Raw genomic sequence first — 23,922 nt, forward strand, 5'->3', positions numbered from 1 at the left:
ATTCTTGATGCTTTTATTATTCATGTTTTTGTTACATATCTTTTTTTCATAAGGCCTGTAAAGCCAGCAGCCATGGCCGCCATCACAGCAGGCCGGTCCATGCAGGTTCGCATTGGATTCAGACAGTCGGTAAAGAAACAGCGGAGCCAAAAACTGATGAGCCATAGTCTTTAATTCTAGCTTGCACCTGGCGGGCAAGTAAAAATACACACTGGGCTCCAAAACCCACTCACATTCAGTGCTCACAAAGCTACTGACTTATCCGAGTTTCCTAGAATCAAAGGTTTCTAGCTCACCAGCCTTATTCTCCTCAGTTCCCCATCTCCTTCCTTATCCCAGATACAAACACTACACAAACTGGCTTCTCACTCAGCACTCCACCATCTTGGCTGCTTCTCCTGGCCTACTCCATGTGGCCTTTCTTTCTGCTGCTCTCTGCTCTGCTCCCTCTGCTCTCTGATGCTAATCATCCCAGGAACCAAGAGAGCAAGCTCCCGCTTTGCCCCTATTTTATAGTGTAGAAATCCAAACCTTTATCCAATATACAAAATAGGGAAGTCTCTAATACAAAGTCACTTATCTGGGGCATGATGGGATTGTACCACCCCACATCAAAAAGGGTGGGAAAGGCTTAATCCCAAAACCAAGCCCCAGGCTACAAGGATTCTCAACACACATTAATATCACCTGGGCAACGGCCTCACGTGGGCAGCGCCATTTTTAACAAAGTGAGCATAATACATTTTATCTGCCCAACAAGGCCCTTTAACATTTGTTGTAATACTGGTTTGGTGTTGATGAGCTCTTTCAGCTTTTTCTTATCTGGGAAGCTCTTTATGTCTCCTTCAATTCTAAATGATTGTTTTGCTGGTTAGAGTATCTAGGTTGTAGATGCTTGCTTTTCATCACCTTGAATATCTCATGCAAATTCCTTCCATCTTCAGAGTTTTCATTGCAAATCAGTTAATAGTCTTGTTGGAGCTCCCTTATAGGTAATTAACTGCTTTTCTGGTGCTACTTTTTTATTCTTCATTTCTTACTAGGTCTTTTTTATGCTTTATATCTTTTCTTTTTATGTTTGCTATATCTCAGTGAGAAAGTTCTCACTGAGATCATCTCCTCCTTCTCTAAATTCATTGGGCATCCTTATAACCAGTGCTTAGAATTCTGTATTTGGTAGATTGCTTCTTTCTTTTTGTTTAGTCTTTTTTTTTTTTTTTTAATTTTGTCCTGATCTTCCATCTGGGACATGTTTCTTTTTCTCCTCACTTTGGCTTTCTCCCTATGTTTATATATTTATATATCTGCTATGTTTTCCAATCTAAGCAGAATGGCCTTTGGGTGTAGTTTTCCTGTTCACCAAGCCAGGCACTTCAGAAATGTTCATGTGTGGATTATGTGTACTCTTCAGTTGTAGTTGAGCCTTGATTACTGTTGACATGTTGATGGATGGGATTGATCTTCTGGCCTAATAACTGTGTAGAATTGCATTAACTGCAGTAAGAAAACTATTATACGAGTGCTGTCTTTATGAAAAATGATTCAATTTAACAGGGCTCTAGTGCTTGCTGGGTGCACCCTTTGTGTGTGTCATTTGTGGTAAAATTGGGAGGTGCTCTGGAGTGGTTTGAATCTGGCCACTAAGTTCGTTGGTGCTGGGGCTTCTTGGTGTGTTCTAAGATCAGCCACTGCCTGTGTCTGGCCCAATACCAATGGTTAGAAGCCACAAAGTGATTTGAGGTTGCTGGTTGTGTACGTTGGTCTTTGGGCTTGAAGGTGCATTGCAGAGGCTATATTATGTCCAAGATAGCTGCCATTACTGTAAGATGGGGTCCCTTTGCATGAAATAAAGGGCTCCTTGACGTCAGCTGCTGTTTGTATGTGGTTTGTGGATATTTGAGAGACTCGAGAAAAACCATCAATGCAGGCTACTAAGTGAGCTGCTTGTGTGGCTCAACCTCTGAAAGAGATTAGGACAGAGGCTTGAATTGGGTGCAGTGGGGTCTTAGAGAATCAACAGGATGGGATAAGAATGGTGTTAGCCAGGTTAATAGAGACTCAGATTTGGTGTTGTCCTGCAGCTATAGCTATATACGTCTGGGGTCAGCAAGAAAACAATGGCAACTGCTAGAAGATTCACTCCTTCAGCCTTTGATCTGAAGCCAGACAATTCATTTTCTTCACATCGTTCCTGGTGCTTTGCAAGCTTTGTCCATTTTTTGGAACTTAGCTCAAGTGTCTGTGAGTGATTATGCGGTAGTGCTCTTTAAGAGATAGGTTGGGTCTACAGTGTTCCTCCATCTCACCTGGACTAAGGTCTTGCTTATTTTCATTCTTCTAGGCACTGGTACTTTTGGCAGAGGAGCTTATTTGGGGCTAGGACTCATCATTCCTTAGATGAAACCTCTGCAGCCAGTTCTTTCCATTTCTTAATGTCCCTTCATGTGTGTGAGACCAGCCAGTTTTGTTTCTGCCCTTTCTCCCTGTCTTCCAGGTGACTTTTTCTTTATATTAGTTTTAGGAATTCTGTTCAGCTCATCCTAATGTTCTTCTTAAGAGGGGTTACTCGGTAGTTCAGTTATGATTTTCACGTGAGTGTGGGAAGAGATGAACACAGTGTACTTTCTGCATCACTTTCACCAGAACTCTTTTTACTTTGGCTGTATTTGTGTCTTTAAATCCAAAATGTTTCTTATATATTTGGCATTAATTGAAATTGCTTTTTATCTAATCCTAAAATCTCTGCATTTAAATTGGTGAAATAAGACAATAACATTTAATACAATTGTCAAGGTAGCTCTACTAATTTTGTTGTGTTCATTGCTTTTATATTTGCCTGCAATTTTCATTGTTTTATTTCTTATTGTCTAACTTTTTTTGAATTGAACAAAAATTTCTAGTATAAAGTTTTATGTTCTATTATTTTTTTATTTATTTTGGTGGTGGTTACTCTTTGTCTTACAATATGCATGCTATTTTATCATGATCTACTTCAGATTAGTACTAAATTAATTGCAGTAGAACATGTATGCTTGACTCTAACATTGCTTCATATTATTTCAACAACAACACAATATTTTAAGGGCACCTGTTTCAATGGAGACCAATGCTATGCAGGCCACATAATTATTTGGTATAATTAGAAAGACAAGTTCTCCTTTTTTCTGCAACTTTTATGAGGAGATTCATATTTTCTTTATGAACTGAGGATAGTAAATATAGAAGGAATAAATAGAATTTGGAGAGTGACAATGACCAGATCCTGATGACAATGTTTGAACTTCAAACTTATGGTTTGATTAAAGTTACAGCGGTTCCCAAATTTTCTTTCTTTACTTCATCAACCTTTAATTTTTTTGTCATATACAACAGAAAGGCCCTAATACAGAGACCAAAGCAATTTTTTTGCATGTGTTGACTCAGTGGTTGGTCTCCTTTTTGTTGTCACAAAGAAGTTAGTCTGAGATAGAGGAGACTAAATATATTGGTATGTATCTTTTCAAACAAACAAATCTGTGATGATGAGGAATTTAAGATGGCTAAAAGCTGTTAGTGAAATAAGTGAGGAAAGAGTCTGGTTGGTGAAGGTACATATAAGACATCCCAAATTATTGGGTCTTGTGGGTTTTTTACTAGGGAATATATTAAGCTGTATTTAAGAGACAAAATTGAGTAAAAATAAGAACTCAGAAAATGCATGAGTGTGTGTTAAATTTAGAGAGTGAGTGAGGTCATTTATGGTGTATAGAGTGAGTGAAGTCTTGAGACAAGCCTACATTAATACATTTGCTTTCTTGTCTCCTCAGCAGAGCCATGTAAACTTTTTGAGGAATATAATTATTCACTTATCTTTGATTCTCCTCAGCAGAGTCCTCTAAACTTCTTGAGGAATATGATTATTCACTTATCTTTGATTCTACCAAGCTGGCATAATGTATTTCTAGTAATAGTTCATCACGTTATATTTATGTTGAAAGAATGAACAAAGAATGGATCCCTTAAAACATCTTATGAAGATCTTTATGAACTTGAGGAAATAAATTATGGGCAAAATTCTTTCCTCATAAATATGTCTCATTTCCAAGTACTGTAAGCCTCATGCCAACATCACAAAGAGTCAGAATGTTTCTACTTTTTATGAAACTTGACAGCTCACATGAATCTTCTCAAATGATTGAACTGGGTATTTACTTGTTGACTCTCACATTAGGAACATCTCTATTCCCACCAGGGGATAGAGGGGACATGATGAAGCATTCTAAGTTAGGAGGCCTTAACACTTCTTGACTCATATTTTCTCTGTTCTCCATAGGATGTGAATGGCATCATGAAAAGATACATGTGGAAGACCAGAGATGGTCCATCTGTGCTGTGAAAAGAGGCTTAAAGCCATTTAAGCTAACTGCTGGTGACTTAGAATAAAATATTGCTCAGGGTTGGAAAATTTGCGTGTAGTTTTATCTTAAATTTCTGTTCATATATCATGGTTTGAGTGTTCTATAACTATTAAGAATGAGCTATTTTCTATGATAGAAAATTTGGGTGGTGGAAGTTGCAGAGTTTGGGGCAGTAGCAGAATTAAAACTAAAGTGTTGCATCATCAGATTCCTGTATTTTCATAAATTTTATTTATCCAGCATGACTATATCTAACTCAGGTCCCCCTGTATCATAGCTCCTTGATGTATTATGGGTAATTGTGTCTTCTTTATCTACCAAGTATCCAAAATTAAAGACAACATTTTTATATTTAAATTATGTTAAAATTTTATATAATCTTTAATTTATATATCAATAATTATATATATTTATATATTTATATTTTTATCTGTAATTTATAAATTACAAATATCAATTTGTAATTTAAATTAAATGAATAAGAAGAGACTAGGTCCTTCTATACAGTTCTCTTTATTTTCTAATTGCACTCTTCAATTGCAAATAATATTTTGGTCCTTGTATAAACTGATACACTTTGATTATATACTTTTGAAGCCAGAATGAAAGGGCAGCATCCTTGTTTCTACATCTGTACACCGACTTGACTGCATCAAGCTCTTTCAACTTGAAACTCAGACCACTATTATTAGTATGGTGTTCACAGTATCTTCTTTTCCAAGTGTCCAGTTTTTCCCTGAGAACCTGAAATCTCAGATGTTATTGTGAGGGCCTTGCTAGTGGGGAGTAGAATATAAAGGTCTTGGTCCTCTCCAGACAGAATTTCCACACTTGAAATATATCAGATAACCAGGAACCAGGTTCTGCAACCTCACTTTTATGTATTATCCATCTTCATTTATGCAACAACTTTTTCTCACATTAATGTATGAAATCAAAATTTCCCTTTAAAAAAAAAATGATATAGCCTGACAAGGAGGCGGCGCAGTGGATAGAACGTAGGACTGGGATGTAGAGGACCTAGTTTTGAGACCCCAAGATTGCCAGCTTGAGGGAGAGCTCATCTGGTTTGAGCAAGGCTCACCAGCTTGAGCCCAAGGTCGCTGGCTCGAGCATGGGGTTATTCGGTCTGCTTGAGCCCCCCAGTCAAGGCACATATGAGAAAGCAATCAATGAACAACTATGTTCCCACAATAAAGAGTTAATGCTTCTCATCTCTCTCCCTTCCTGTCTTCCCTATCTGTCTCTCTCTCTGACTCTCTCTGTCACTGTCAATAATATTAATTAATTGATTAATTAAAAATGATATCTTATTATTTTATATTATTTCAAGAGGTAAATGTAAAGGTTAGTTATTATTTTAGAAGTTATAATTGGTGCTTCTGAGAGTTTAAGCCTTCCTAAGGTCACAAAATATTTACACTATACAGTGGGACATGAGCATGCTTATTCTGGCTTCACAATCAATAGTCTCTGCTTTCTCAGGCTCTCCATGGAAGTTAGCTTAAGTGCTTCAATGGGGTCAATAGATTGAAGTCAGTGGTTTAGGAGGGATAAAAAGTCAGAGGTGTGGAGGTCAATTTTTCTCTTTTTTAGGAGTAATACCTTCATTCTGAAGAAGCCAAAACGTTTTAAAAAGAAAGAAAGAATAGTGTTCCAAGTTCCTGACCTGGGAGTGGTGCTGGAAGAGTTGAATGGTGAGGGATGACAGGGCAAGAGGGTGGCTGCAGGATTCCTGTGCTGGTGGGATAAAGAGGGAGGAGGGTTCAGTCTCTAAGTGTGGACAGAGGAGACAAAGGAAGATGGACATTATGTGTGGAGGATATGGTCGTATTTAATGGGGGGTAGCCCACTGTCTTGTTTTCTCATTCCTTCATGCACTATCTGACATGGACCCCACTGTTTCCCCTGATCTGGAACGTAAATAGATTTTAATGCTGAATCCTCTGCTTATATTTAATATTATGAATTTTTATCATTTCAGTGCTGACTGATGTGCACAGCTACTGGGGTAAGCAGATATCACAATATCATGATACCACTCTGTCTTAATCTTCTTTCAATTTTACATTTTCTACTAAATCTTCTGTCTTAAGCCCCAGGTTTTCTTTCCAAACACAAACACATACATCTTATATTTCTGTAGTGTTCTACATCTCCCCAAGAATCAAACTAAGTTCTTCCATATTTTCATTTGCGTTATTCTCAAGATTTTTCTTAAAATGTCACAGATGAAGGTACCTCCAATTTCTTAACCAACCTTGTAATTTTTTCTACAGTTCATGTGTCTCTGTGTCATCAAATAAATCATCAAAATGTTACAATTTCTCAGGATCAGAGAGAAGTGAGAGGTGTCAACTTGGAAAAAAATTATAGTAATCAGAGAAATGATTATAATGATACTGTTTCACCGATCATCACATCAGAAAAACATTATTGGGAGGTAGATGCGTCACAGAAAAATGCCTTGGTCTTGGGAGTATATTGTGAAGGGAATGTTGTTATACCAAGTTGCAGTCATTCTCAGATTTAACTCTAGATATCAACCTAAATATGGGATTTGGATTATAGGGTTAGAGAATCAATGTGAATATAGTGCTTTTGAAAATGAATCCAGCAGTTGTTCCTGGAAAAGAACGCTTTCCTTGCTTGTTTGCCCCCATCATGTTGGCGTTTTCATAGACTGTGAGGCGGACACTGTATCATTTTTGAATGTCACAAAGCAGTGATGTCTCATCTATAAATTCTCCTCATGTTCATTTTCTCAGACAGTGTATCCATTTTTCCATCTTATGACATGTCCTGGTCCTATGACACTGTGTTAGCAAGATCCACGTTCTTTTAAGAGCCTCCAGTCTTAGGTGCACATAAAGCACTGAGCTCACCTACAGCATTCTCACCAACCTTTCCTTGCTGTGTCCCTTTTTCTCCATTTCAGCTTCCTTCATTCATCAATATAGCATAAAATTTGTCTTGTGTCATATTTTTCTAGACACCTTGTGTGTATTAGTAGATCATCTTAATTCATCATTATATATAATATAAAGGATGATGACTAATGCTTCATAAGAAACACCTGTATGCAAGTGACATCTCTGCCATTATTTTATAATCTCATTTCCTCTGCCACTGAGAAGAATAAGGAAAGCTTTTTATCAACTTTTGTATACTATTCAAGACTTGCTATAGGAGTCGTTTACTATGGAATGAATCCTCATGGATGTGTCAGTTTCCCTACGATGTTGGTTATGCCTCAAGGAGTGAATGGGAAAATATCATCAATAATATGTACTAAATATGTACTAAGAATGAGAGTTTTGTGTCCAGAGTGTCTGAATTCAAGTGCAGTCTCTCCCTATACATGCAGTGTAACCTTGAATAATACACTTGAATACAATTTACCTAAAATAGTCCAGATATGAAAAAGCATAGCACAGTTGTGATGCACTGTGAGAAGAAAAGTGTCATTAAGTATAAAACACATGTCTCAGTTTAAGAAACTTTTTCTCCACTAATCACTGAAAAATATAAGTTGTGCATGTGTCTCATGAAATAGGTTTGTGCCTTTAGGGACTCTAGGGTGGATTTACTGGAGTCTCATGATTCAGATCCCAGATACCTCTGTGCTGCTGTCAAGACCACCCTGCCAGTGATAGAAAAGCCTGTGTGTGTGTTTGTGACAGGGGAAAATTTATCATAATTCTGGTTGGTTACATATTGATGTTAATCAAATAATCTAAATTTTATGGGATTCTATTTCTCATTTGTAAAAGAAAAAATAATAAAATTTGCCTAATGTAGTATTATGAAAATTGAACAATATTTGCAGTAACTTCTGTAATTTCTAGCATACAAACATTATCAAATTTACTGTCTATCAATTTTTATTTTGCCTCTCAGTGTAACCAAAAAAATAATTTTAAGAATGCATAATTCTTTAGTTTCAAAAATATAACCCTTGCTTTGTCTTAAGAAATAAAATAACTTGTTGAAAAGAATCACAACTTTCTTTAAACTTTAGCTAATTATAAAATAAGTATTTCTAGCTGCATAGTCTTCCCCCCCTCCATTTTTTTGGAGTAATTCTATTTAATGGAAAGTGAATTTAAATATTAGGTTTGTTTGTTCAGTTTTGAAAACTTATTAACAGTGATACAATAGGACTCAGAAGTATAATTGTGGAATTTCTTAACAACAGTGTAGGTAAGCATTTTCTTGACCAGGTCAGCCTTGTATTTACAGTTAGTGAAAGTTCTGAAGAAGATAAAAAAAATTTCATTCTTCTCCTTCCAATGAGATAGGAGGGGCGTATTATCTGCAATGGATGTTCATTCAGGACTTGGTGGGACCCAGAGGCAGATTAAGATCGGATGAGGCCTCGGGCGCAAAAGAAAATATTGGCCCCTTAAACTTGATGTCATTAGAAAGTGTAAAGTTGGGGTTCTATGGGGCATTTTAGAAGTTGGAGCCCAGGGTGCGTGCCCAGTATGCACGCCATTAAGTCCATTTCTGGTGTGACTCCCATATGTTTTTGCATTTTCCCATTCTTTCCCAATCACTTTTAGTGTTATAAAGAAAAAAATTACAGTTTGGTCAAATATTGTCTTCTCTCATTCTTGATTGTCCCCAGAAATTCCCACATTCCTTACTTTGGAAAACTGAGAGAAATAATTCTAAGGTGGTAATTTCCAGTATCTCTGTGTGGATGCACACATTTATATCTTAGCAGGCATCTGTAGACACAGGGAAATTCATCTCTAAATTGTTTCTATTACCTCTGCCTTTCTGTCACCATGTTGCTACTGTGACTGAATCTCTGACTCACTAGGAAAAATCTGCACTATTAAATGAGTGAAAAATGACTCTCCAAGGACATTCATGTCTTTCATTTACTGAAACACCCAACTAAGGATGAAGTATGTAATTACAAGGAAAGAACTGAACTTTTACATGCAACAAAATACTCTTTGTATTGAGGGACATCTACTTATTAGCAGAGGCTGTGGGCCCCTTAAATGGAACCCTCTCCTGAAAAGAATATGAAACTCTTAAGTTGTTATGAGTTATGTTTTCTCTTCTCATTAAATTGACAGAGATAGTTTCCTGGGTAAAAAAGTCTGATGTGTACGAGGTGTAAATTTGCTCTCTGTAAATCCATTCCAGGGATTTCTACTCCACATGACCTCTGAGGGAATCATGCCTTCTTGTATTTCTGGGGCCCCATGACTGTGTTGAGCTCTCAGTGAAACACAGGGGGAAGTTTGGTTGAACTCAAGATATTAGGATATTTCAAAGTGTTGGACCAACCAAAGACAATATGTAGGTATTTAAGGCCATCACCCAATGGTGATCATAAGTTTCTTTATTTGGGGACCTGAGATCTTTATTAGAATAAATATATGGCCAATTGAGGTTGTTTGCCCATGCGGGAAGGTCACATAAGGAACCAGATCTGGGATCTTCGGCTGGAACTGCCCACACCCAATCTTGCCAAGAGAAACTTCCCAGGAGCACTTTGAAAAAGAAAAACTGTGTGTCTGCCAATAAAATTTCACCACGTCATATCAACCCGCCACCAGCATACCTACGCTATAAATTATTCCCCCTCCCTCCACCGGATGAGGCTGCATGACTTCCCTGGCCCGTCTGGTGGACCAGAGAACTTCACCCAGGATGTGTTCCGAATAAAGCTTTTGCTACTCCACACTTGGTGAATACGCACTTTTTTCTTCCTTGGCAGGGAAATACCTTACAGGCATTAATACGGGATCTCTGTGACCTTTCATTTTGCTTAATGATTCTGTGTAGTCTTTATCTGGACTGCTAATCTCTGTCTGCTTCCCAAACATACATCTACATCTCAACACCCACAGCATGGACTTCCCTCTGCTGTGTGATGTACCCTCCCAGTACTGCTAACTCATTGTCTCCTTGGGGTGACCTGTAGGACTATTGTTTTTCTTAGTGTTGTTTAGTCACTAACATTGTACAAGACCTTGTGGCAGAAATAGAATTTATAAGAGTGTGTGCATGTATAATAGATAGGTGAATGGATGGATAGATAGATGATAGATTAGATAGATAGATAGATAATAGATTAGATAGATAGATGACAGATCTTAAGGATTTAACTTACAGAATTGTAAAAGGTGACAAGTTCAAAACTGGGGCAGGTTGGGAGACTGGAGATCCAAGGAAGAACTTGTTAAAGCCTATGTCTGGAGGCAGAATTTCCTTTTTGGGGTTCCTATGTCTTTTTTCTCTTAAAGCAATCAATTGGTTGAATGAGATCCACCCCCATATTGGAGGGCAATCTATTTAATCTATTTAATTCAGTGTACTAGTTTAAGTACTAATCTCATCTAAAATATACTTTTATAGCAACATAGAGACAAGTATTTGGCTATCTACATTCTGTGGCTTAGACAATTTCACATATAAAATTAATTCTCACAGACACTAAGTGTTCTTCCTGATCACAAAACATTGCTTATCTCATACAGGAAATTCTTCTTTTACAATTAAACTTTGGCAAACTTCTAGACTAATATCTGCTCTTCCTTCCTTCTTTGTTTATAGCTTCATAGCCTCATTTACCTGGAGAATCTAGGAGAGCTCCTGAGCTGAGGCTTTGGCCAAAGGGCCATACTGAGTCCAGGTGGGAGAGTGAGCATCACTGTGTTACCACTATGTGCCACCATCTGTGACTGAACACCTCCATCATTTCCAGTTTGACTGGTCGTTAACATTTTTTTGACTCAAAAAGAAATAAGTTTCCAAGTCACTTGTTTTATCTGGGTGTATAGGACAGTAGACACAGGATTCGGCATTCCAACATTGGCTGCCGCAAGTGAGCTCTCAGTGATGACATTTACATTGGTACTTGAAGTCTATTATCAATGTCATCTCTGCTTTTGAAGAATCCTAACCCAGTATATGTGTATGAAACATCATAGATTTTGTAAGCCTAGAGCTACAAACAACTGATTACTTTTCTGACCCCATTATCTAAATTCCCCAAAACATGCATGCCTCTCTAGTAGTTTTTCACATCTTCTTGTTAATAACATGTATATGGCTGATTATTTAATTTGCTTTTCAAGTAAGTGCCAGGGTCAGAATGGTTTAAACTCTCTCTTTAGAATCATCATTATGTTTATATATATTAGTTTAGTTAGTGTGTAATATATAGTAATTAAAATTTTATTGAACAATCATGTGTAAAATTTTGATACTTTTTCAATCATGTTCCTATTTTTTTTAATGTATGTGACTTGTGTGATCCTGTGATGTATTCCTACTATCTCTCCTCTCACCACCCACATACATACACACATGTAGGTTCCTATCAATGTGTTTTGCATTATTACAGACCAATGTGAAATTTCATTATTTGTCAACACAGGAACGCATACCCCTTTAAGTTACTTTAATTGTCTTTCATTAACTCTATAGGGTAGTAACAGAACATTGTAGGTTGTCCCTGTATGCATTGGGTTAATTTTTACCCTGTGTATTGAAAATAAATGACTTTTGTAAGTCACTATTTTTATGTACATTCTGAAAGATGGTTTGCTCTTGACATGTATACAAACACATTGTCACATATTATGTTATGATAATTAGAGAAATAATTTCAGATATACTGGAAATGATGGCAATGCTTACAATGTAAATATGTAAGTCAGAGCAGGTCTTTCTGATAAACGAACATGAAAGGAGAGAGTTATTTGAAGGAGAGAATTATCTGAAGGAGAGAGTTATCTGTAGGGCAGCATTGCATACTGAGAGAAGTGCAGGTTTAACAACCCAGACGCTAAGTGGCTTGGTGCTTTCTGAACTGAGGATATGTTTTTGGCATGGGAATGCAGAAGCTGGTACCATGGTTGGCCACACAGAGTCTTGGTAGAAAGGCCTCAGCTCATCTTTCTGCTCAGTAAAAGTGAAGGACTGTAACAACTGTTACCCAGAGAAAAATTAAATTTCTCATGTCACATGAATAAAAAGTATTTAAAATTGTTATGAAAAGTTTCTCTACCAGCCATTGAACTACTTTACTTGTTTGTCTACTGTTTCTTTTCTTGTCCTTCAAATTGGTTCTGCCTTTTTCCTGATTTCTACATAGTTAATATCATTTTATGCCTCTCTTTCTGTGCAGCCTCCCTTTTACCTTTCCAATCAAGCAGGAATTTGTAAGCACGAGGAACCTCAAATCAGGACAGATAAAAGTGGGGTAGCCACTGCGATGGATTCAGTAATCCTGAGGAATATAATGGATGAGGTGACCCTCCCCATCTGCCTGGAGCTCCTGATGAAAACCCTGAGCCTGGGCTGTGGGCACAGCTTCTGACAACCTGCATCACTGCAAACAACAAGGAGTTCACAGTTGGCTAAGAAGGAGAGAGCAGCTGCCCTGTGTGCTGAGTTACTTACCAATTTGAAAACATATGACCTAATCAGCATGTGTCCAAGATAGTAGAGGAGTTTATGGAGATCAAGTTGAGCCCAGGGAAGAAGTAAAAGAGAGATCTCTGTGTACCTTGGAGAGAAATTTCTGCTCTTTTGTATGGAGGATGGGAAGTAAATTTGCTGGCTTTGTGAGTGCTCTCAAGAGCACCATGGTCACCATACATTCCTCAGGGAGGAGGTGGTCCAGGAATACAAGGTAACAGACAAGGATGGGGGAAAGACAGAGCAGAAAATGGTACTTGATGAGAAATCTCCACTTTGCATTGGACGTCAAGTATGTTGCCACTATATCCCTGAGGCCTGTGATCACTTTTCTTCCCATGCTCACCTTCAAGGCCTGAATGACATTTCTGTGCATTTCATACAATTATGAAATGAGGAGAAGACTCTAAAGCAGGAGTAGATATTTTTATGCCTTGTGCTAATAGGTGTAGGTTTGGTGCCCAAGTAAGTGGTCATTTCCCTTTTGGACAGGAGGGGTAACTGGGCAGCTGGATGGATCGAGACCTAAGTTATTTCCTTACTATAGGATCATGATTCTTCTTCTAAGACACAAAGAATCAGTCTTCTGTTGACATGGAGTGATCACCACTATATTCAGAATTTTAAAGAAAACATTAACCACATCAGATTTCCTTCAAGACACAGAGTTGCATAGTTCCTGGTGTGATTTCTCTGTCACAGGAGAAGCTTTAGGCAGCTCTGGAGAGGCTGAGGGCAGACCAACAGAAAGCTGAGACATTAAGATCTGAAATCAGAGAGAAGAGAACTTTCTGGAAGGCAGGAGAGGACTCTTTCTGAACTAGTCTGGGCAGGACCATGGGTTTTAGTCATATGAAACTCTTTTCAACCTTGTTCCTTGACAGTCCTTATGTACCAAATAACTGATTAATCATTCTTTATTCTCTCCCTCATAGGGATAAGGTTGAAATTTAACATGTCACAAATTAACACAGATATTTCTAGTTTAGATATTCTCATCAAGAGACTCTGGTCAGGATGGCTAGTGAATTCTGTGTTCATTTCTCTCATTATTCTGAGCCTTTAACTCTTTCAAGGGAAGCCTATTGCCAATGGCTCATGGATATGTCCCTGGCTTTCAATGTTAGAAAGAGCGTGCATATAAGAGGGGCATCAGGTGTAATGAAGTGAAATGCGACTGTCCTGGGCATCTGTGTGAGAGCTGAGCCATATCTAAGTGTCCCTTTTTGGTTCATGGTTGGCTGCAATAATGCAAACTTGAGGTCATTATTCTGGAATGTGATGAAGAAAAAATAATAGGAAAAGTCAGCTCCCCAAGAACTGCTCTTCTGTTGTATCTTCCTTCACTGGGAAAACTTCCAAATCAAATACTTGTTTTTCCCAATTTCTTCCAGCCTGAGTTTCTCAAACTCTTTCTCATTCTTGAAGAATCAAGTACAAAAGCAAAGACAATTTGTCAGGACTGTCTTAAAAAGCAGAGAGTTAGTTATCCTGGACAGTGAGGAGCAGAAAGTGCTGTAATAGCTGGAAAGAAGGAGGAAGATAGTCTCTGTTACCTGGAAAAAGATGAGCAAGAGCTGGTCCAGTAGAGCCAGTTGATGAGAGATCTCATCTCAGATCTGTAGCATCATTTGCAAGGGTGAACACTTGAGATCCTGCAGGTAGTACTTGGGAAGAAGCCCCAGCATCTGAACTTGAGGAAAACGAAAACTAAGTTTTCATTTCTGCTGTGTGGCTGTGCTGTTTCTGGTGGTGACTCTGAAGTTTTTGTTCTTGTGGAAATCCTTCTTTGCATTTCTTTTATTGGTTATTGAAATAATTGAATACTTAAATTACAAGGAAATTTATTGTTTTAATTAAAGTACCTATTTCAGTCTAAAATTTGTGAAGTGATGATCCATTGTCCAATTATATGTATAGGCTCTTGTATCTGTGCTTTAGACTATACATTTTATACACCTCTTTATGAACAAAAAATTTGAGTTATTTTTTTCCTTAAGGAATGAGTTCAGAATTTTTTTCTTTCTGTTATTTTTTCTGAATAAATAATTGTGAAAGATTGATATTATTTTTTAATTATTTAATGGATTCACCAGTGAAACCACCTTATTCTGGGTCTTTCTTTTTGAAAGGCTTTAAAATATTTTTTTGCTTGTATTAAGTTTACTTAGTTTTTGGTTTTTGGGGTTTTTTTTGTACATTGTGTGAGTCAGTTTTTGATAAAGGACATCCTTTTAGAAACTTTTTCACTCTAAATTGTCAGGTTTGTACAGAAATTTAGTCTTTTTAATCCTTTAGAATCTTTCATTTCCACAGCATTCACAGCAGTGTCCATCATTTTCTTTCTTATTTAAGTTATGTGTGTGTGTGTGTGCGCGTGTGTGTTTGGTTAATTTAGTTATGTTTATTACCTTTATTGATGTTTTTTAGAAATAAATTTTATTGTTTTATTGATTTATCTGTTTTTAGTCTTCCCATATCATTGACTTCCACTATCAATTATATAGTCTCTTTTGAGTAATTCTATCTGCACATGTGTATATCAGTATGTTTCATTGTGTATATTGTTTTAAATTTGTTGTTATTTTTCTAGTTTCTTAAAGTGGCATGTAGATAAATCTTTTTTATTTTTTATATTTTTATTTTGTATTTTTTCTACAGTGAGAAGCTGGGAGGCAGAGAGACAGACTCCTGCATGAGTCAGACCAGGATCTACCCAGCATGCCCACTAGGGGGTGATGCTCTGCATATCTCTGGTATTGCTCAATTGCACCTAAGGTGGAGGCAATGGAGGCCATCCTCATTGCCCGGGCTAACTTTGCTCCAATGGATCCTTGTCTGCAGGAGAGAAAGAGAGAGATAGAGAGAAAGTAGAGGGGGAAGGGGGAAGAAGTAGATGGGTGTTTCTTCTGTGTGACCTGGCCAGGAATAGAACCTGGGACATCCACACTCTGGGCTGACACTCTACCACTGAGCCCACTGGCCAGGCCTTAGATGAATCATTTGACACAGTCTTTTCTGTTATCATTTTATTGTTATAAATGAATTGTTTTAGCTATGTTTCATATTTTTAAATTATTTTATATTTTTATTCAATTTAATTTATTTCCAAATTTTCTTTCTGATTTGTTGTTTTTGTTAATTCTTTGGATATTTGAAACTGTGATATTTATATGCAAATACAGCATCTTTTTAAATGTTTTTTCTTGCTGTGCATTTTTTTTATTTTCTGATCAGAAACATGTGTTTTATTATTTTAGTGTTTTAAATGTATTGATACATGCTTCATAGCCTAAAATATTGTATGGCCAATAATTTTTATATGAATTCAGAAAGACTGCATTGAGCATTAATTGGGTGAAGGGGTCTAGATATACCATTTGGGTTGATCTGGTTTATTATGTTGATCATGTGTTCTACACTCTTGATGATATTCTCCTTCCCACTCCGGAAGTGAGATGAGGAGGGGGCGAGGAGGTGCATGACAGACAGACAGACTCTTGCATGAACCTTACTGGGATCCACCAGGCATGCCCACCAGGGGATGAAGCTTGGCCCATTTGGGGAGTTGCTCTACTCTAACTGAGGCCATTCTAGCATCTGATGCGGAGTCCATGAAGCCATGCTCAGCGCCAGGTCAACTTTCCTCTCATGGAGCCTTGGCTGCGGAAAGGGTAGAGAGAAATAAAGAGAAAGGAGAGGGGGAAGGGTGGAGAAATAGAAGGGCACTTCTCCTGTGTGCCCTGGCCGGAAATGAATCCCGCAATTTCCCCACACCGGGTTGACACTCTCCCATTGTGCCAACTGGCTAGGCCTCGTGATGATGCTCTTAATCAAAATTTTATCTTTTTTTCCTTTTCTCTAAATTCCCTTTAACATTTCTTGTAATACTGGTTTTGTGATGATAAACTCTTTCAGCTTTTCCTTATCTGGGAAGCTCTTTATGTCTCCTTCAATTCTAAATGATAGGATCGCTAGGTAGACTAATCTAGCTTTTAGGTACTTGATTTTCATTACATTGAATGTGTCATGACAATTTTTTCTGGACTACAATATATCCATTGAGAAATCAGCTGGTGTTCTTGTGGATACTCCTTTATAAGTAACTAACCTCTTTTCTCTTATTGCTTTTTTTATGCCTTCAATCCCTTTTTTGTTTGTTTGTTTTTTAATGTTTCTTATGCCATTGTTGAAGTTCTCTCTGAGATAATCTTTTCTCCCCTAAGTTCATTAAGCATTCTTATAAATTGTATTTAGAATTTTGGTGCAGGCTAAGGTCAGCCACTTCCTGTGTCTGGAGAAGCACCACTGGGTAGGATCACTATAGAGTGATCTGAGGTTGGTAGTTGTCTGCGCTGATCTTGGAGCTGCTTTGCAGATGCTATGCTATTAATCAAGTTCAGATGCCCCTACTGCCAATAAGGTCAGCTATTACTGATTTTGGATCTGTAAATATTTAAAACACTTGAGGAAAACCAGCAATGTAGACTGGCAAGTCAGTGGCTTGTATGGCTTAAGCTCTAGAAGATATTGGGTCAGAGGTTTGAATTAGGTGGTGTAGTGTCTCCGAGAATCACCAGACTGGGGTAAGAGTCCTGTTAGCCAAGTCAACAGAGACTTTTTATCATTGACCTGTGTCTACAAGTTGTGTAGGGGGAGGGCTCAACGAAAGAACAGTGCCACCTGCTGGCATTTTAGTCCCTGAGAGACAAAAACTGAAGGGAGGTAGGCTAAAATCTGAAGGGAGAAAATTCAGTCTCTCTCTATAGGTCTCTGGCACTTTCCAAGCTTCTCTCTTTTCTGGGGAGCTTAGGACAAGTGTTTGTTAGTGAGTGACTCTTTGCTAGGGTCATTTAAGAGGGCATATGTGTCTGTAGCAACTTTCCATTTCATCTTAACTGAAGCACTGCTGATTTTCACAGCCAGATATTTTGGGGACTCCTCTTCCCTCAACTCCTGACTTTGGAGCTTGGTGTGGAGCTGGGACTCCTTGTTTCTCAGGTGGGATCTCCACAGACAAGATATTATTTTCATTTTTAACCTCTGTATGTGGGTGTCAAACAAGCCCATTTTGACTGTGCCCCTCTTACCAGTCTTCAAGTGACTTCTTCTTTATATCCTTAGTTATTGGAATCTGTTCAGCTTATACTCTTTTGTTTCTCAAGGGTGGTTATTATAATTTTCATGTTATTGTGAAAAAGATAATCTCAGTGTTTACCTATTTCATCATTTTTTTTGTTAGAGACAGAGAGATAGTCAGAGAGAAGGACAGATAGGGACAAACAGACAGGAAGGGAAAGAGATGAGAAACATCAATTCTTTATTGTAGCTCTTTAGTGTTTTAGTGATTGCTTTTTCATATATGCCTTGACTGGGGTCTGCAGCAGAGTGAGTGACCCCTTGCTCAAGCTGGTGAGCCAGCGCTCATGTCTGCAACCTTAGGGTTTTGAACTTGGGTCCTGTATAATCCAGTCCGATGCTCTATCTACTGCGCTATCGCCTGGTCAGGCCCAACTTTAGTCATCATTTTGACCAGAATTCTATCTTTTTACTTTTGCCATATTTGTTTCTTTGAATCCAAAATATGTCTCTTGTAGCGAGAAATAATTGAAGGCCCTGACAACCTGGCTTAGTCGATAGAGAATTGGCCAGGCAGGTGAAAGTCCTAGGTTTGATCCCCAGTCACAGAACAAATGAGAAACAACCATCTGCTTATCCTCCCCTTTCTCTCCTCCTTCCTTTTCTTTTACACACTTGCAGCCAGTGGCTTGATTGGTTCAACTATTGACCCAGGAAGCTAAGGATAGCGGGGTGAGTCTGAGCATAAGCCTCAGATTCTAAAGATAGTTCAGTTTATTCGAACATCGGCTGCAGATAGGTGTTGTAGGGTATATACAGGTTGGGACAAATGTGGGAGTCTTTCTCTCTATCTATGCTCTTCTCACTTAAAAAGAAAATTAAAGATATTTTTGGTTCAATCCAACAATCTCTGCCTTTTAAATGGTTAAATAACAGAATTGCATTTACAATAATTGGTGTTGTAGTTCTATTTCTTTAATATTATTATTTGCTTCTATACATTGTATGTGAAAATAAATTTTTATTGTTCTCTTTCTCATTGACAAGTTTCTTTTTTGATATTTCTAGTATAAGTGTTTTTTACTCTTTTTAAATTTTGTGGTTATTGCTCTTCTAATTACAGTATGCACTTTGTGTTATCATTATTTACTTCAAATTGATACTGAATTAATTATAATTAAAAATGTATACTTACTTCCAACATTGCTTTATGTTATTTCAGCAACAACACAGTGATATTTTAATACAAGTTCCTGATCCAATGCAGAACAAGGAATTATATAAAATAACTTAAAAAACAAGGTTTATTTTTTCTAGAATTTATATAAGGAGATTCAGATAAAATCAATATACAGAGAATGGAATTTGGAAAATGACATAGACCAAGCCTGAGGAAGATATTTGAGTTTCAAACTTAACCTTTGATTAAAGTTATAACTGTCACCCAAATTTCTCTTCTATACTTCATCATCTTTAAATTGTTTTTGTTATATGTAACAAAAGAGACCTAATACAGGGACCAAAGCAATTTTTTTGCACATGTAGATCCATGGGTGGCCTAGCTTTTTGTATCATGAAAGAAGTTATTCTGAGATAAAAGGGACCAAATAATTGGTACATACCCATTCAAACAAATACATCTCTGATGATAAAGCAGTTGAGTTGACTAAAAACTGTTAACAATGTGGACTAAACTGGACTGGTAGAGACTGAAATGCAGGTAGATATGGTGGAGTTTAGGACAGTGACTGAGTGGCTATTGGTAACATGGATAAAGTAGGTAAGAGAGGAGACAGTATGGTGAAGAGTAAGGTACAGATGAGACATTCTCAGTTACTTGTTCCTATGAATACTTTCTTAGGGAATTTATTATCTTGTATTGAGAGATAAAATTGAGTAAAAGTAAAGACTTGGAAATCAATTGCACGAGTGTGTGTTAATTTTAAGGAGTGCATGAGGTCACATAGCTTTTGTATAAAATGAGGAGAGACTTGAGAAACACCTACTTTAGTACACATCCTTACTTGGACCCTCAGGAGAAACAATATACACCTCTTGAGAAATGTTAGGATTATTTGCTCATCTTTGAAACTCCCTGCCTGGCATAATTCACTTCCAGTAATGGTTCATCACTTTATACTTATGTTGAATGAATAAATAAACCATGACTCGTTCAAGTCATCTCATAAATATATTTATGTACTTTAGGGATAAAAGTTATGGACCTCATGCTTTCCTCATGAGTATGTTTATTTCTAGGTACCAAAAGCCTTATGCTGTTCTTCCATGGGGGTCAAAGTTGTTTCTATATTTTAGAAAACCTGATAACTTCACAGAAGTCTCCTGGAAATATTGATCTTTTTGACTTTTATGTTGGGAATCTCTTTATTTCCGCTACATGAGGAGGAGGTGGTGAGAGTGACATATCTTCTTGACTCATTTTTTTCTGTTTTCTCCCTAGGATGTTGTATGGTCCGTGGTCACAGCCACTATCACAGTCGCCTGGCCTATGCAGGTTTACATTGGATTCAGACAGATGGTAATGAAACAACAGAGCCACGAGCTGGTGGGTCATCATCTTTAATCCTAGCTTGCACCCAGTGGACATGTAAAAACACACACTGAGCTCCAAAACCCACTCATTCAGCGCTCACGAAGCTACTGACTTATCATCCGAGTTTCCTAGAATCAAAAGTATCTAGCTCACTAGCCTCATTCTCCTTTGTTTTCCATCTCCTTCTCTCTACAAAAACTCTGCACAGACTGGCTTCTCTCTCAGCACTCTGCCATCTTGGCTGCCTCTCCTGGCCTCCTCCATGTGGCCTCTCTCTGCTCTCTCCTCTCTCTTCTACTGCTAATCTCAGGAACCAAGAGAGCAAGCTCCATGTCTGCCCCACTTTATAGTGAAGAAATTAAAACCTTTAATCCAATATACAAAATAGGAAGTCTCTAATACAAAGTCACTTATCTGAAGTATGATGGGATTGTAACATCCCACATCAAAAAGGGTGGGAAAGGCTTAGTCCTGAAACCAAGCCCCAGGCTACAAGGATCCTGCCTGCCCACAGCCTGCCCCCAAAATACATTAATATAATTATGTCCATTCCAAGCATAAGGGCAACTAATATCATCACCTGGGAGACGGGCTTCCATATGGGCAGCTCCATCTTTAACAAAGTGGGCATAATGTATTTTATCTGCCCAATAGATGTGAATGGCATCATGGAAGGTATGTGTGAGAGACTAGAGATGGTCTATTTGTGCTGTTAAAAGAGATTAAAGGTATTAAAGTTATCAGGTGACTAATTAGAATGAAATATTATTCAGGGCAGGAAAATATGAGTGCAATTATAGTTTAAATTTCTGTTCATAGCCCTGGCAAGTTGGCTCAGTGATAGAGTCTTTGCCTGGTTGTGGAAGTCCGAGGTTTGATTTCTGATCAGGGCATGCAGTAGAAGTGACCATTTGCTTTTCCACTCCTACCTCTCTACCTTATCTCCCTCTCTCTGTTCCACTACCATAGCCACAGCTCAAATCGTTTGAACAAGTTGGCCCTGGGTGCTGATGATGGCACCATGCTCTTGCCTCAGGTGCTAAAATTGGGCAGTTGTTGAGCATAGAGCAGTGGCCTCAGATGGGCAGAGCATTGCTGTTAGGGCGATTGATGGGTGGATCTCATTTGGGGTGCATATCTCTCTGCTTTCCCATCTCTCACTTAATAAAATGAAATTCAAATCATATATCATTTGTTCAGTGTTCTATAACATTTGAGAATGGACCAAGATCTCCAGTAGGGAAATTACAGGGGGGAAGTTGCAGAGTTTGGGTCAGTAGCAGATTGTGATAAAGTGTTTCAGTACCAGATCCATGTGACTTCATAAGTTTTAGTCTCCTACCGTACCTGTGTTGAGCTCAAGTTTCCATATTTTATAGCTGCTTGATCTACGGTGTGTCTGTTGTATCTACTCTACATGCTAAGAACTTACATTTGGAAACTACTCTTTTATATTTAAATTTCTTCCCTAGAAAAATAAGAATGGATCTTTCTATATAGTTCACTTTATTTTCCGAAAGCAAACTTGAATATCAAGGACTAAATTTTGCCCTGGTGCAAACTACTGAGCAATCTTGTTCTTGTATTCTGAAGTCAAATGGAAGGGAATTTTTTGTATCTAAATTTTCATAACTACTTGACTGCATAAATCTTTTCTAAACACATGAAATTTAGAGTACTAATAGTATAGTGTTCATAAAATCATCTTTTCCAAGTGTTATGTTTTTTTCCACAAACTTTAAATCTCAGATGTTGTTCTGGGGGCCTTTCTACTGGGCAATAGAATGTAAAGGTCTTGGTACTCTTTAGACAGCATTCCCACACCTATATATCTCAAACAATCAGGAATGCTGGTCTATAATCTCACTCTCTTGTCATATGCCTGAACTCTAAAGCCATACTATGACTTTTCCTTGAATAAATTTGTTTAAGGTACCAAATTTTGCATTTATAAAAATCTACTGTTGCATGTAATTTCATAAGATTTTTAGGAGGGAGAGAGGGAGAGGTTAGTTTCATATTGGAAGAAATAAACTGTGCTTCTGATAGGTCAATGACTTCTCAAGTTCACACAGGAAGCAATTGGGAGAGTAGACATGAGCACATTTCCTCTGGTCCAAAGTCAGGAGTCTAGTGTCTTCTTCCTCTGGGTCTCCATGAAAGGCACAGAATTGCTCAATGAAGTGAATAGAGAGAAATCAGTGGTTTTAAAGAGACCAAAATTCAGAGACATGGGCATCCATTTTTGTCATTTCTATGAGTAAGACCTTTATTCTGAGGAAGCCAAAAACTCTGCAGGTAACAAAGAAGATGGTTTTAAATTCCTGACTTGAGATGGATACTGCAAGTATTTAAAGATTATGAATGCCAAACAAGTGGGTGGCTGTGAGATTCCTGTGTTGGTGGGTGTTGAAGAGAGAGGAGGGTTCAGTTTTTAGTTTTAATGGATAGAGGGAACAAGGAAATTGGATATTATATGCTGAAGATATGGTCACATATAAAGTGTAGTGGGTAGCTGTCTTGTTTACTTCTCATTCTTGTGTATACTGCTTCACACAAACCCCAGACTTTCCCCTGATGTAGAGAGAAAATAGATTTTAGTTCTGACTCCTTTGCTTATATTTAATATTATGGATTTTATATTTTCAGGGCTGACAGATATGTGCTGCTTCTGGGGTAACACAAATCAGAGCACCATGAAGCTACTCTGTCCTCATCGTCTTTTAGAACTTTACATTTGACCAGGTCTTATATCTTGAGACCAGATTTTTTTTTAACACACACATACATATTATATATATTTCTGCAATGTTATAGTTCTTGCCAAGAACCACACAGTTGTGTCCAGTTACCACTCATTTTATTCTAAAGATCTCTCTCACAATGTCACAAAAAGGTACAACATATTTCTCACTAAACTCTGTAATTTTTCTACAGTTTATGTGACCCAGATCTTCACAAGGATATATCCAAGGAAACTTCTACAGATCAGAGACCAGTGAGATGTCTCATATATTGGGTATATTTTCAGCATAAGAATGGTGATTATGATAAATTTGGTATCCTGTGATAACTATTTATTACATCATGAAATCATTACTGGTGGGTAGATGTGTAAAGAAAAAATGTGTCTGGATCTTGAATATATATGGTGAAAAATGTCCTGAATTAAATATGATGCATTTTGTTAGACTTAACATTAATATTTTTCAACACTTTTACTCTAGACTAGATATTAACGTAAATGTTGCTACTGGGATAAGGATTACTGAATCTGTTTGAATATAAGGCTTTTGTGGATTCTGCTTCCTTCCTTCCATCTCTTGAACATAACCCTCTCCCTGAATGTTCCTCCTTATTGTGTTGGGGTTTTACTTCAATGCTGGCACTAGTTTATATTTGAATGTGACAAACCATGGGTTTCTCATCTATAAATTTATA

At 37.6% G+C, this 23,922-nt stretch overlaps 1 protein-coding gene and 2 pseudogenes across 1 annotated transcript in view; all 3 read left to right on the forward strand.

Annotated features, from left to right (window-relative positions):
* The window catches only part of LOC136388012 (tripartite motif-containing protein 5-like), a 32,461-nt pseudogene extending 25,122 nt beyond the window's left edge, over positions 1-7,339 (forward strand).
* LOC136394206 (E3 ubiquitin-protein ligase TRIM34-like) overlaps positions 1-23,922 on the forward strand; it is a 139,167-nt gene that overhangs the window by 82,825 nt on the left and 32,420 nt on the right. The window lies entirely within an intron of this gene.
* On the forward strand, positions 12,643-14,369 carry LOC136388013 (E3 ubiquitin-protein ligase TRIM34-like; annotated as a pseudogene).

The sequence above is a fragment of the Saccopteryx leptura genome, chromosome 1 (genome assembly GCF_036850995.1).
Source record: "Saccopteryx leptura isolate mSacLep1 chromosome 1, mSacLep1_pri_phased_curated, whole genome shotgun sequence".
Lineage (NCBI taxonomy): Eukaryota > Metazoa > Chordata > Mammalia > Chiroptera > Emballonuridae > Saccopteryx > Saccopteryx leptura.